The sequence below is a fragment of the Geotrypetes seraphini genome, chromosome 14 (genome assembly GCF_902459505.1).
Source record: "Geotrypetes seraphini chromosome 14, aGeoSer1.1, whole genome shotgun sequence".
NCBI classification, from domain to species: Eukaryota; Metazoa; Chordata; class Amphibia; order Gymnophiona; family Dermophiidae; genus Geotrypetes; species Geotrypetes seraphini.
The window spans coordinates 57951227-57964629 of NC_047097.1; positions in this window are offsets into that span (position 1 = coordinate 57951227).

Genomic DNA, 13403 nt, shown 5'->3' on the forward strand with positions numbered 1-13403 from the left:
GAGGTCCTGGGAGTTGCAAACACCCTCTTCAAAAAGCATCATGTGATGTAATGCCCCCTCCCCCCAGCAAGCCTTCTCTGGCATATGAATATTTTTATTTCTTTATTTATACCCCGCCTTTCCCAAGGCGGGTCACAATAGAGTACATACACAAACAGAATCACATACAATACAACAAATTGAACATGAATAAAACACAATAGTGATAATGTAAAGCCTCCTAAAATTACAAAGAGGCTACCAGTGCCTCGCATCAAAAAACTATAAATCAAGTCCCATATTCCATCTTACAGAAGAGGTATTTCTTCAACATTTTCTTAAAACTACTCAAACACGTTTGCTATCGTAAATATCCCGGAAGCTTATTCCACTCCCGAGGACCCACACACGAAAATATGCTAGTTCTAGACACAGCTAGCTACAGCTGTTTCACTGTCGGAATATGTAGGTCATCGTGAGTCACCGAGTGCATCATGCGCTGTGGTTCGTATGGCAGAATGCTATCCATCAAATGTTTCAGTGCCTTATTGTGTATATAAAGATGCACCATGACCAGTAATTTATAAAGGATTCGATGTTCTAATTTTAACCAATACAAAGAGATATACCGTACTCCCCCAAAATTCGCTTGGGTTCTGTTCCAGGAACCCCCATGAATTGCCTGTCAAAAGGCAGGGGAGGCAGGAGAGGGCAGCTGGAGCGCCGGCAGCTGAAGAAAATCACTCGCGGTCTGCTCCAACCACCTCTTCCAGTAGTAAAGTTGGGCTACCCCAATCAGGAGCCGATTTGACACGCAGCTCCTGATTGGTGTAGCCTGACTTTACTACAGGAAGAGGCGGTTGGAGCAGACCGCGAATGAGCGAGTCCACGAACCGAGAATTCGCGGGGGAACACTGTATAGCATTCTGTCACATGATCACTCTTTTTTTAATCGAAACAGAGTTCGAACAATCGCGTTCTGGGCTACCTGCAGCGCACTCGGCGTAGCCCTCACACTCTGGAAAGCATTCCCTGAAAGACTTTGCTTAACATAAGACTCACCTGATTCTTAAATTAGAGATAAAGCTTGGCTCATCAGGATGCATATATTTAATAAATCTTACCCTAGCTGAGATAATAGTCAAGCACCTTCTCGATTTTGTGTGCAACTTTCTTTAAATTAGATAAGAGTAACAGAAGTTTATAAAAATAATGGGACTATTTAGATATTCCATCTTTTACACTCACTGCAGTCTATTAAAATGTTTTGCTGTCTATTTATTGGCACATTATGCCATACCTTGTACTGTTATTTAAACATCTTTACTGCTATAATTTAAATAGTCTATGTTTGACTTATTCTTGCTATACACAAGTTTGGTTGAATTTATTTTTAAAAGATGGTAAATAAGTCTTAATAAATATGAGAAAATTGTGGGAGTCATACCATGGTTGGATACCTAGATCTGAGGTCCTGCAGACTATGCCAAACTTGAGCAGCAAGAATGAAATGTAGGAAGCCCAGTTTCAAGGTGGCCTCAGTAACTAGTGCCTGTATGAGATGCTCCAGATAGATCCAGATGTTGAACTACCAGTATTGTGATTTATGCAAGATTTTGCCCGTTTTGCTCTGGGTACTTCAAGCATTTTCTCAGAGTGGTCTATGTTCAGTCCAGAACTGGAGGGGCTCCCTTGTACAGCAGTAACCATTATGGATACAGTCTACTGAAATTGCCTTGAGCTTTTAGCCTGAGTTCGGAATGGGTATAGACAGTGGATCTGGCTACAATGAATATAACAACTGATTTTGGGCCAGATGCACTAAACAGGATTGGTAAGACCATGTGGGTCCGCTAGTGTCCAATTTTGAGCCAATCAGGGCCTTAGGATCTTCCCTCTGTATCCTAAGATACAGAGGGAATGATCTTAGGCATCTGAGCCAATCAGGGCCTTAGGCCCCTCCCTGAGTATCACATGATGCACCGGGAGGGGAAGGCCCACCATTTTGGACTGGCGGGCTTTGGAGCAGGTAGAACCATATCTCTCCTGCTCCCAACTTGTGAAAAAGGTACCAGGTGGGTTCAGGGGAGCATCTGGTGGCAGGAGGTAGTGGGCATTCCTCCTGCCTTTTTTTGTGGAAGGGAGAAGAGATGAGAGTAGGGGATGGTTTGGAAGTAGACTTCCTGGTGCGGGGGGGAGGGGGCTCCATTGGCAGAAGGCAGTGGGTATCCCTCCTGCCATTTTTTTCTCACATAGGGGGAGGGGGTGTTGTGATGGCAGGAGGGGGTGCGCATCCCTCCTGCCGTTATCGCTGCCGCAGGGGAGGACCATCATCAGTGGGGGGGGGAATTTATTTTTTTTTTTTAATGTGACATACTGTATTTTGTGTGTGTGTATAACACACACACAGCATCTATGCCCACTGAAAAAAAAAAAAAAAGGGCTGAACTATTGGTGGCAGGTAAGCGACTGGTCTTGACCAGTCGCTTTTTTTGGATCACTAAAAACCTTGGGTTTTTCTTGTGCATAGCCAAGCGATTACAGTGCATCAATTGCTTGGCTAGTTTACATGGGGTTTTTGCATGGCTGGATTGGAAAGTAGGCCATCGAGGGGAAAAGCACATGGCGAGCCATTTTGTGCATCGGGTCAGCAAATGCAATTGTCGCTAAAGCAGTCAAAACCGGGTTATCGCTGATCGCTGACTTTAGTGCACCTGGGCCTTTGTCAAAGAGCACTAAGGGGGGGTGGAGAATTCATGAAAGGGCACCAAGTGCATTAGCGTGTGCTAAAGGCTAAAGATGCCCATTATATTTCTACGGCCATCTTTAGTGTTTAGCATGCATTAATGTGCTTAGTGCCCTTTGATGGAATTCCCCCCCTAAACAGAGAGTCAGGATGCCTATCTTAAAATCAACACATCTTTGTAAACATATTTTTACTGTAAACCGAGTCGAGCCCTATATCTTTAGGGATCTAAATCTAAAATTTAGATTGGATTAAGATTAAGAAAGAAGAGCTTGCCTATTTGGTTTAGGACAGATTGATCCAACGGCTTCTCGGGGAAATTTAGAAGAGTTTCACATGACTAGAGGATTAAAGGGAGATGACTGTATCAGGGATGAGATCCAGGAAGGCATCCGTCAAGATCACACACTTTACAGGGACCATCCTATGATACAGGCGGCACTAATCGTTACACAAATTTGAGCAATGGTAGGTAGATAAAGAGGAGAAATAGAAAAGAAGAAGCCAAGCCTCGGACTACGATGAAGAACGCAACAAGAAGAGGCACTGGGAGATGTCGAAACCGACTAATGGTCACATGTCTTTTATTCAAAGTAAAACATCTAAAAAAAATGTTAAAACGAACAATGTCCTGACTAGGATCCAAGTTTCGGCAACTACGTCGCCTTCCTCAGGGGACAATAGCAAACTTATAACGTACTGCGAACAGTGCGTATGAAACATAGAAACATAGAAGATGACGGCAGAAAAGGGCTACAGCCCATCAAGTCTGCCCACTCTGCTTACCCACCCCCTGTTTATGCCCTAATGACCCAATTTCCTTATCTTGACCCTCGATAAGGAAATTGGGTCATTAGGGCATAGACAGGGGGTGGGTAAGCAGAGTGGGCAGACTTGATGGGCTGTAGCCCTTTTCTGCCGTCATCTTCTATGTTTCTATGTTTCATACGCACTGTTCGCAGTACGTTATAAGTATGAATGTGTCAGCGTTTCTACTTCGCAAATGAAGCCCCCAAAGTGCATAGAAACATATGGTGTTGATATATGGAATGCCCAAGAAATACTGTTACACATATCTTGCCGGGATGAAGGACCATTTAAAGACACAATCCTTGAAGAAGAAAAAAAAAATCATTGTTACCAGTCTTTCAGCAGTAGTCAATGAACTGAACTGCTACGAGTGAACTGAAACTTGTTTTCTTCTGTTTGTTGCAAAATAATTAAGAGGCGCAGCTCCTGCAAAGGACATTTTTCTACATAGTGTGCCCGTTTGCGAGTTCCTTTACCGTAGGTGCTAGAAGGATCTAGCCAAGGGCAGAAGATATGCCCGTGATTAATAGCTGTGATTATGAACATTTGAACTTTTGTTTAACAAAGGAGGGGGTGCCAGAAACAAGCAAGAAGGCCTGAAAACTTCAAGGACCTTCAACAATAGGCCTTAAGTTAAAGCTTGTTTGCCCTTCTTGGCGTGCAGTTGATTTATACAGAAATGTTGCAGGGAGGCTGGTTTGGAAAAAAAACAACGCTGTTTAACATATTATAGTAACGTTTAAGACAGGAAAAAAAAATGCTGGAAAATGCACCAAGAACACCAAAGGCTTTTTAGAAAATGGTTTCAGAATTTTATGCTTTTTAAAGACACAATAAAAAAAGAGAAAAATATCTGTCCCTATCCACTCTGTCCTTTTTCTTTACTCTGTATGTAGTATGTAAAATGCTACTTGTTAGGAGAGGAGAGAACCTGACTGTGTGTACTTGCGGGGACATTTGGATAGACTGACTGCTGACATCATCATCATGTGCCAGGAAGAACTATTTAAGGGCTGCTCAGGGGTGGACAGAGAGGGATCTGGGTCCCCTGGTAATGAGGCTCCTGGGCCCCATTCCGTGCCTAAGGCTCCTGGCCTCCCACAGACAATAAGGCTTCTCTCCTTCTTTCCTCACTTCTAACCCCCCCAGTCCATTATTTCACTCTCTTCCCTTCCTCTTCACCCCCAAGGCAAAACTTCTCTCTCCTTCCCCCCCCCTGGCCATCATCTTTTCCTCGGTTTCTCCTTCACTCCCTGCCCTCAGTCGACCTCAAATGGTGTCTTCATGAAAGTGCTCAGCAGGGCAGCAATTCAGAGATGCTGCCGGTGGCCTGAATGAGTCTCTCTTCCGACGCAAACCGCCTCTGTGTAAACCAGAAGTTTTATCAGAGGGGCGTCCATGGTTCACATCAAAGAGGCTCCAAGCAGGTCACTGGCAACATCTTTGAATTGATGCGCTACCGGGCACCTTCAGGAACACACCGTTTATGCTGGATTGTGGAAAGGGGGAGGAGGGGGGAAGAGAGTGGGAAGAGCTGGGCTTCCCGATGCTCTGGGCTCTTGGGACACTGCCTGGTTGCCCGCTCTGAGGCTACTCCATGCAGCAAGGGGCCAAAGGGAAACACTCCTTTGGAGCCTGGAGATGATGGTAGGCTGTCAGTAAGACCATGATTTTGAAGTTATAAGTAAGGGTAAAGCTCATATTAAATTACCAGTATTAACATCATTTCCTGTTATAGCTGTAGCCATGGGCAGGCACATAAGCTGTATTTCAGGGGACTGGGGTATCCTCATCTTCTGAGGAGGTCACTATCCTAAATTCTAATGGTATAGCCCCAACCCCTACTTTCCAGGGTCTCCCTGGAGGTCCTGGGTGATACAAGTTCTGTTGATTTGAACACCTCATATATCCAGGATAGGCTGGAGTGAGCTTGGACTACAACTTCAGCAGTGAGAACCTAGGACAATATCAGACTTTACAGTCTACGGCCCAGAAATAAATATCAAAGAAGAGACAAATTAATTTAATCATGTATTTTTTAATGGGTATAAGTTATGGACAGACTGGATGCACCGTTCATTTACTATGTTACCTGGCAGAAACCCAAAGAGTAGCAACATTCCAGAGCTGAGATTGTGATGTCATAATGCCTCATTTCACCAATGCTTAAGAGCCAACCTCAACAGTGATGTCACAATGGCTTAATTAGATGGCAACTTCAGCATTTGGAACCTAGGACAATACCAGGTGGACTTTACAGTCTATGCCCCAGAAATATCAAAGAAGAGACAAGTTGATTTAATTGTGTATTTGTAATGGGCAGACTGGATGGACTGTTCAGGTCTTTATCTGCCGTCATTTACTATGTTACTATGTTACCTGGCAGAAACCCAAAGAGTAGCAACATTCCAGGGCTGAGATTCTGATGTCATAATGCCTCATTCCACCAATGCCCAAGAGCCAGCCTCAGTAGTGATGTCACAAAGGCTTGATTAGATGGCAACTTCAGCATTTGGAACCTAGGACAATACCAGGTGGACTTTACAGTCTATGCCCCAGAAATATCAAAGAAGAGACAAGTTAATTTAATCATGTATTTTTAAAATGAGTTTCACTAATGGGTAGACATTTACTATGTTACTATGAATGGAGGAAGGAGTGATCTGAATGCTTACTGAAATGTAGCAATAGGCTCGAGTATGAGGCTTTTTCTCCCCCTTTATGAGGTTCCTATATCGCTTGAAAAGATGATCTCACTGATGCGCTGTAGAGCCAAGACGGATTTAAATGCAAATGTAAAAGTAAATCTATAGGTTAAATTAAGAGGAAGTACTCCTTATTTAAGGATAGGAATTTTGTATTGCTTCAAGGGCAGCAAAATATTGGATTAAGTGACTTGCCCAGCGTCTTAAGGAGCAGTGTGGGATTTGAACCCACAACCTCAGGGTGCTGAGGCTGTGGCTCTAACCACTGCACCACACACTCCCCACAGGTGAAGATCTCTTCTCTGGCCCATACAGCATTTTAAAGGTGTTGTCTGGGTTCCAACCTTGGAGTTTGACTGGTGATTTGAGATTTCTGCACTATTTTTAGATTTTATTTTTGCCCGATTAAGCTACACAAAGGAGGTGCATAACTGAGCACCGTGGTGTTTTTGATGGGTTTTCGCCCTCCTTTCGGAGCACTTGATTGGTTAATGTTTATTTTGTGAAGATTATGCAAAACCCAAATCAGTTTTCCCTAACCCAAGGCTTTTAGCGGAAGCCGTATGGCACAGGTGGGCAATCATTTTCACCTGGGGAGGGCAGGCGAGTTGCCTTCCTCCCGATCCCAGCAGGAATCTCGCAAAGCTCACCCGTATTCTGAAGAGGAGGTTTTGTTTTTGCCAGTTCTATTCTTCTCTGCTGGTTGTGTAACACTGCCTCGCCTGCTGTAAGCATAAATTCAGATTGTCATGATTTTCCCATATAAAGAGATCTTTCTTAAGTCTGCTTTACACGGACAGTTTAAGGCTATAAAACTCTCCTTTTGTTTTCTACATGGCTGCTCCCTCCTTCTAGCTGCCACAATATACTGTATCAATGACTCAGCTAATCATATACCTCCCCCCCCCCCATTAACAAAGCTGTGTGGCAAATGCCCCAAAGCCCTTGAAATCACTATGGGCTTCAGGGCAGTTACTGAAGTGACCCATGCTATTGGGCTTTTAAGAACATAAGAATTGCCATCCGGGACATCAAACCCAGTATCCTGTTTCTAACAGTGGCTAGCCCAGGTCCCAAGTACCTAGCAAGATCATAAGTAGTAAGACAGATGTTATGCTGCTTGTCCTAGGAATAAGCAGTGGATTTCTTCAAGTCATCTCAATAATGGCCTATGGACTTCTCTTTTAGGAAATTATCCAAACCTTTTTTAAACCCCCGCTAAGCTAACTGATTTTCATCACATTTTCCAGCAATGAATTCCAGAGTTTAATTACATTATATGAAGAAATATTTTCTCCGGTTTGTTTTAAATCTACTACTTAGTAGCTTTATCGCATGTCCCCTAGTCCTAGTATTTTTGGAAATGTGAACAAGCGATTCACATCTACCCTTTCCACTTTCACTCATTATTTTATAGACCTCTTATCATATCACTCCTGAGCCTCCTCTTCGCCAAGCTGAAGAGCCCTAGCCACTTTAGCCTCTCCATGCAAGAGTAGATTCATGGTTAGAGGCAAGTGAAGACAAAATTATGTTATGTTTTTGCTTAGATATTTGGTTTTGGGATATGTGTGTATTTGAGCCGTCACATCAGGTTACTGTTTATGGGTTCTATGTCGATTCTTAGTTGCGGGTGCTGGTCTGATGGAGTTAACTGAACAGATTCAGGAAGGCAGTGAAAACCTGTGATCGGATCGATTACAGGGTTTGGCTCCAGAGTCTGGGTATAAAATGTGCACATGAGTTTCTGCTGGCTTTTTCATGCGACTGCGAGTGGCCAGGTGAGACTGTCAGGTGTCTTTCTCCTTGCGATCTAAGCGGTCGAGCTGGGAGCTCATCTTGCATGTATCCTGGGATCATGTTATGGATGGATTTGTAGGCTAAGGTTAGGGCTTTGAATATGTAGCATTTGTTTATGGGTAGTCAGTGTACTGATGCCAGTGCGGGGGTGATGTGGTCTCTAATGCTGAGGGTTTTTTTTAGAATTCTTCATGAATCGCCAAATATATTGGGAGATTTGCACCAGATCCCAAAGAAAAGGGAACTGTAATGAAATAACAACTTAAGTATGGTGCAAGGTCCTCAGTTAACACGTGAGCACAAAGGTCCGGGGATATAACATGCTTGATTAACCCTTTTGGGTTCTAACAGTTTACTTCTCACCCCACAGGGCTTGTCCCAATAAATTGAGTTGTGTTACCTGAGGACCTTGCACTATATTTAAGTTGTTATTTCAGGTGATATTTATCCAAGAAATATATTTTAACCTTTGCAATAATCTCAGTTTAAAAAAATCTATTGAATCAAATTTGCAAAGTGAGTTTCCATAGTCAAGCCTGTTATCTATCCAAACTACCGACAATCTTACCTCTGTTTAACAGGGACTTCTACACCATGTAGGTATATAGGACTAATTCAATATACACGTATAGCATTGGAAAAATCGGTGCGGAATAAGAACCAGCGTAGAGCTATTCTATAATCCACTGCTAAAACCTGGCGTAAAGGCCCATGCCTAAATTCTGCATGGATCGGGCGTATGCTACAATGGTGCTTGCAGTTTTTTTAGGAATGCCCATGCCCCTCCCACTTTTGAGATCTGAACGCTAAAATCTATGCGCCACTTTATAGAATACACTTAGGGCTAGATTCACTAAGCAAACCCATCATGTACCGATCGGTTTGCGACCCCTTTGCGAGCCGATTTCCCTCGGACCGACCCAATTCACTAACCTCTGTCCCGATCATCCTCCGATCCGCGCATGCAAATGAGGGGGGAATAGCATTGAAATGATGGCAGGCAGCAATTCACACACAAAAACCCTGCAACACCGACTGGGCTGGCCGATCACAAGCAAACGACTGCTGGGGACCAGTCGTTCACAGCTTTCCGATTGCCATCTCCTGCTCTGTCTGCTGTCTTTCCAGCTCTCTGCCCCGACTCTCTGCCCCCGATCTGCTCTCCTGCTCCTTGCCCCGACTCCCCGAATCTGCTCTCCTGCTCCTTGCCCCGACTCCCCGAATCTGCTCTCCTGCTCCTTGCCCCGACTCCCCGAATCTGCTCTCCTGCTCCTTGCCCCGACTCTCTGCCTCTAAATCTGCTCTCCTGCTCCTTGCCCTGGTTTTCCCCTGCAGTGAGAGCCCATGGTTTTAACCCGCGGGTTAAAACCACGGGCTCGCTGGGCCAATAAAAATGTTTTTTTTAATAGTTGTGGCTCTTAGACGCATGCACAGACCATCTACAGATTTATTTTCTCAGGATCAATTTTTAAGAAGTGTTCGGTCATCAAATATTCATCGAGGACTGTCACGCGAGTCGCAGGTTTCCACAGGCGATTGCCCACCTCTGGTCTAGGGGCTTTGCCAGAAGTAGCTTCTCAGCTGATTTTATCATCGTAAATGTTTACTTTGAGAGGGTGTTACCTTTCTTACATTTCCCACTTCTTCAGTCAGAAAAATAGCGAGGTGTACTTCCCGGTGATGGTGCCACGGCACCACGCCCACTGCCGTCACTGTCACGAGTAAAGCTGAGATAGGAGCATGCTAGTCAGTTTATAAAGATCACTCTGATCTTTGATGAACCATCTTTTATGATGCAGCAATAAATTTACATCTTTAAAAGGTCAACACTCAGGGCTTCAAGTGATAACAGGCTGCGCTCAATGGAGATAATGGTGATGTGGTTCTGGGGTACAATTTAGGAACCTGTGCACTGTATTATGCTTACCCCCCAGGGTTTATACTTTATTTTATTTAATATACTGTCCTTTCTTATACAATAACAAAGTGCTTCACATAATCAATGAAATATACAATAAGACTAACTACAACACAAAAAATTAAATTAAACAAATTAAAATTAAAAAAATAATAATAAATTTTAAAAAATTTTGTTGGCTGCATTGCTAGTAAATCTGTTCAATAATATTTATTAGAATTCTCAGTAAACATAGCATAATACAGGGAATAAGTAACAGGAAGGAACATATATGCTCTCTTGCAGGATTATTACAATGCAGATAAATCAAGGAAGTAAAAAGAACAAGACTACACGACGGCCTACTAGCCACTCAAGCTGCAAGACTGGACAACCAAATCTCCAACCTTCTGATGACCACCCCAGACTATAGGACATTCAGAAAGGAAATAAAGACCACACTTTTCAAGAAATTCCTGAAGCAGCAATAACATCACGACCTCTTAGTAACACTAAAACTGACGCTCGATCTACCCATTACTGCACTAATAATAACAAAAGAACCTCCACTTTGACCACCTATCAACTCTACTACAAACCACCTCACCCTCAACAACCCGCTAAATGTCTATAAGATCTACAACCTACCTCTCTAGCTAATCATTGTAACTCTGTTTTTAAATTAACCTTTTGTAATCCGCCTTGAACCGCAAGGTAATGGCGGAATAGAAATCCCTAATGTAATGTAATGTAATGTAATAAAGGGCGTGATAAAATTATCAGATGTATGATATCAAACGACTATACATTTCACAGAGTGACCATTATTAATTAATTGATACAAAAGTCCAGAACTTTACTCCAAGTCTTATTGAAAGATGAGAAAGTATTCATTGTCGGGGTGACAGATTTTTCATATTTAGCGTACAGAGAAACAGTATTCCACCATTCAATATAGTTTAAAGTAGTAAAATCTTTCCAATGAGAAAGTATCATTTTCACTGCTATTAAAAGAAGAGATCGTAATAGTTTATCTTCATATTTATCCAGACTTGAGGACAGAACAGAGCCTCCCAAGATTATTATGTTAAAGGACAATTGTTCTTGTATTGACAAAATTTGACAAATAGTAGACCAGATTTCGGCCCAAAAAGATTTTAACAGTGTACAATGATATAACATGTGATCTAATGTACCAATTTGGGCAGAGCAAGACTTGCTAGTAAATCTGAACCATACCAGAGCCATCCAAATGAATAGAAAAATTCTGTTCAAAAAGATAAGTCTTGAACAAAGTTCTAAAGCTTAAATATGTAGATTCAAGACGCACTAAAGATGGAAGGGAATTCCAGAGAGAAGGTGAAAGATAAAAAAAATGCTCTTACTAGTAAGTTCATAATGAACAGAACTAATAGGAGGAATATGAAGACGCTGATCATTCAAAGAACGTTAAAAAAAAGTCTTGTTGGGAGGTATCTCCAAACTGGAGGTTATACAGGCAATCCCTGGGTTAAGAACGTCCGATTTGCGTTGGACTCATACTTATGAACGGGGGTCTACTTCTCCCTTTCTGTGCCAATGCACCCCTCTTCCTCCCCTCCTGTCCCAACGTGACTCTATTTCTCCTTTCCATGTCCCAATGCGCCCCTCATCGTCCTTCCCTCCCGCTATACTGCGTCCCAAATTCATACCTCCCTCCCTCCTTCCATCCTTTGGCCGGCTCCCTCCTCCCAGCCGCACTTCTCTTCACAAAGCCATGAGCAGCGGCTCCTGCACACTACCCATGGCTGATCCGGAAGCCTTCCCTCCATGGTCTCAGACTGCATTTCTTGTGTTGCATCAGCACCCTGATCCTAGCCTGCTTAAAAGAGTGCCCGATTACTATACAATGTATTGTAAACCACTCTTTATGAAAAGGCGTTCGAGAGAGCTAGCCCATTGCTACTCAAACTACACTGGTTACCTGTGAAAAAAAGAATCCACTATAAGTTAGCTTGTATGATTCACAAGTCCATCTTCAAAGACAACGGGCGACCTCAAAACATTCCGAAAAGAAATCAAAACCCTGCTTTTCAAAAAATTCATCCAAATATCTTAACCCCTCTTCACCTACCTCCAGATAATTCTCCCCTATAAAATCCTCCCCAAAACACCTACCAAGTAAACAGATCCCTGAAATGTATTGTAATCTTATCTACTCTAAATGTAATCTATTTGTTTATATCACACAGTTCTGCACTGTCAATTTGCTATCCAACTTGTAAATCCCCTCGGAATCTTTCCAGCTATATCTCCTCTGTTGTAAAAAAGAAAAAAAAAATTGTATCTTCACTGGAAAATGTCCAGTCAAATCTTTTGTAATCCGCCTTGAACTGCAAGGTATAGGCGGAATAGAAATCCGTAATGTAATGTAATGTAATGTAACTCCAGCAGACTAGTGGCCAGCATTCCGGTCTCAAACACCTTCCTTAATTCAAGGACCACTCAGCGATTTAAGATACCGTTTCCTACCTCAAGGAGTACGTCGGAAGAGGATGCTCAACTCCACCTTCGAGTTCCTAGGACCACATATTTGGAACAGTCTACCTGTCCATCTGCAACGATTACCCACACATTCCTTGTTCAGGAAAAGATTAAAGACATATCTCTTCTCCCGATAGACTCAACGCTTCCCAGCCCTCTTCATCCCACAAACTGACACTGAACTCGCTTATCAATAACACTACATCACAAATGTAAATCAACTTGCTGTAAGCCGCAATGCTTCCATGTTGAAATTTGCGGGATATAAGAAGTTGTATTGTATTAATAAATCCCAATAAATAAATATATGTAATTCGGAAATCACTTGGGCATTAACAGGAGAGGTGTCGGTTCCTTCTGATGTATTTTTCTCGTTTACCACTATGTCCAGCTTCCTTGCATCCACTGGCGTAATAAGAGGGGGATTCAGGGGGTGCAGTCCACCCCAGATGTGGTTTTCCTAAGAGTGCGGCAACATCCCCCCTCTCCCACCTGCTTGCTCACTCATCCGCTCCTCGCCACGCGTGCCCCTTGCCTTTCCCTGTGCATTTTTGGCGCTCTGACATCACTTCCAGGATCCGCACCTAGGAAGTGACGTCGAACAGAGCCAACACTGACGTGAGCAGCATGCTGCTCATGGCAGAGAAGTTTAAAAGGTACAAGGAAGGGGGAGGTGCACCACTCACCCTTCCTACGCCACCGCTTGCGTCTAGTGGTTTGTTGGGATGGGGATGCCCCGAGTTCTCATTACTTCTTCCCTCTCCATAGACTTTCCTAGAATCAGTATCCCAATGCTTTTCTGGTACAGTGATGTAATGTTTACAAACGTTTCTAATGAATGCGAGGTGCCACTTTGTGGCGTCTTTCCTTACAGACATTTTCTGCCATCAGCCATAAGATGACTAACCTTTTCCAGCTCTCTTTCTCTACATGTGACTGTTGT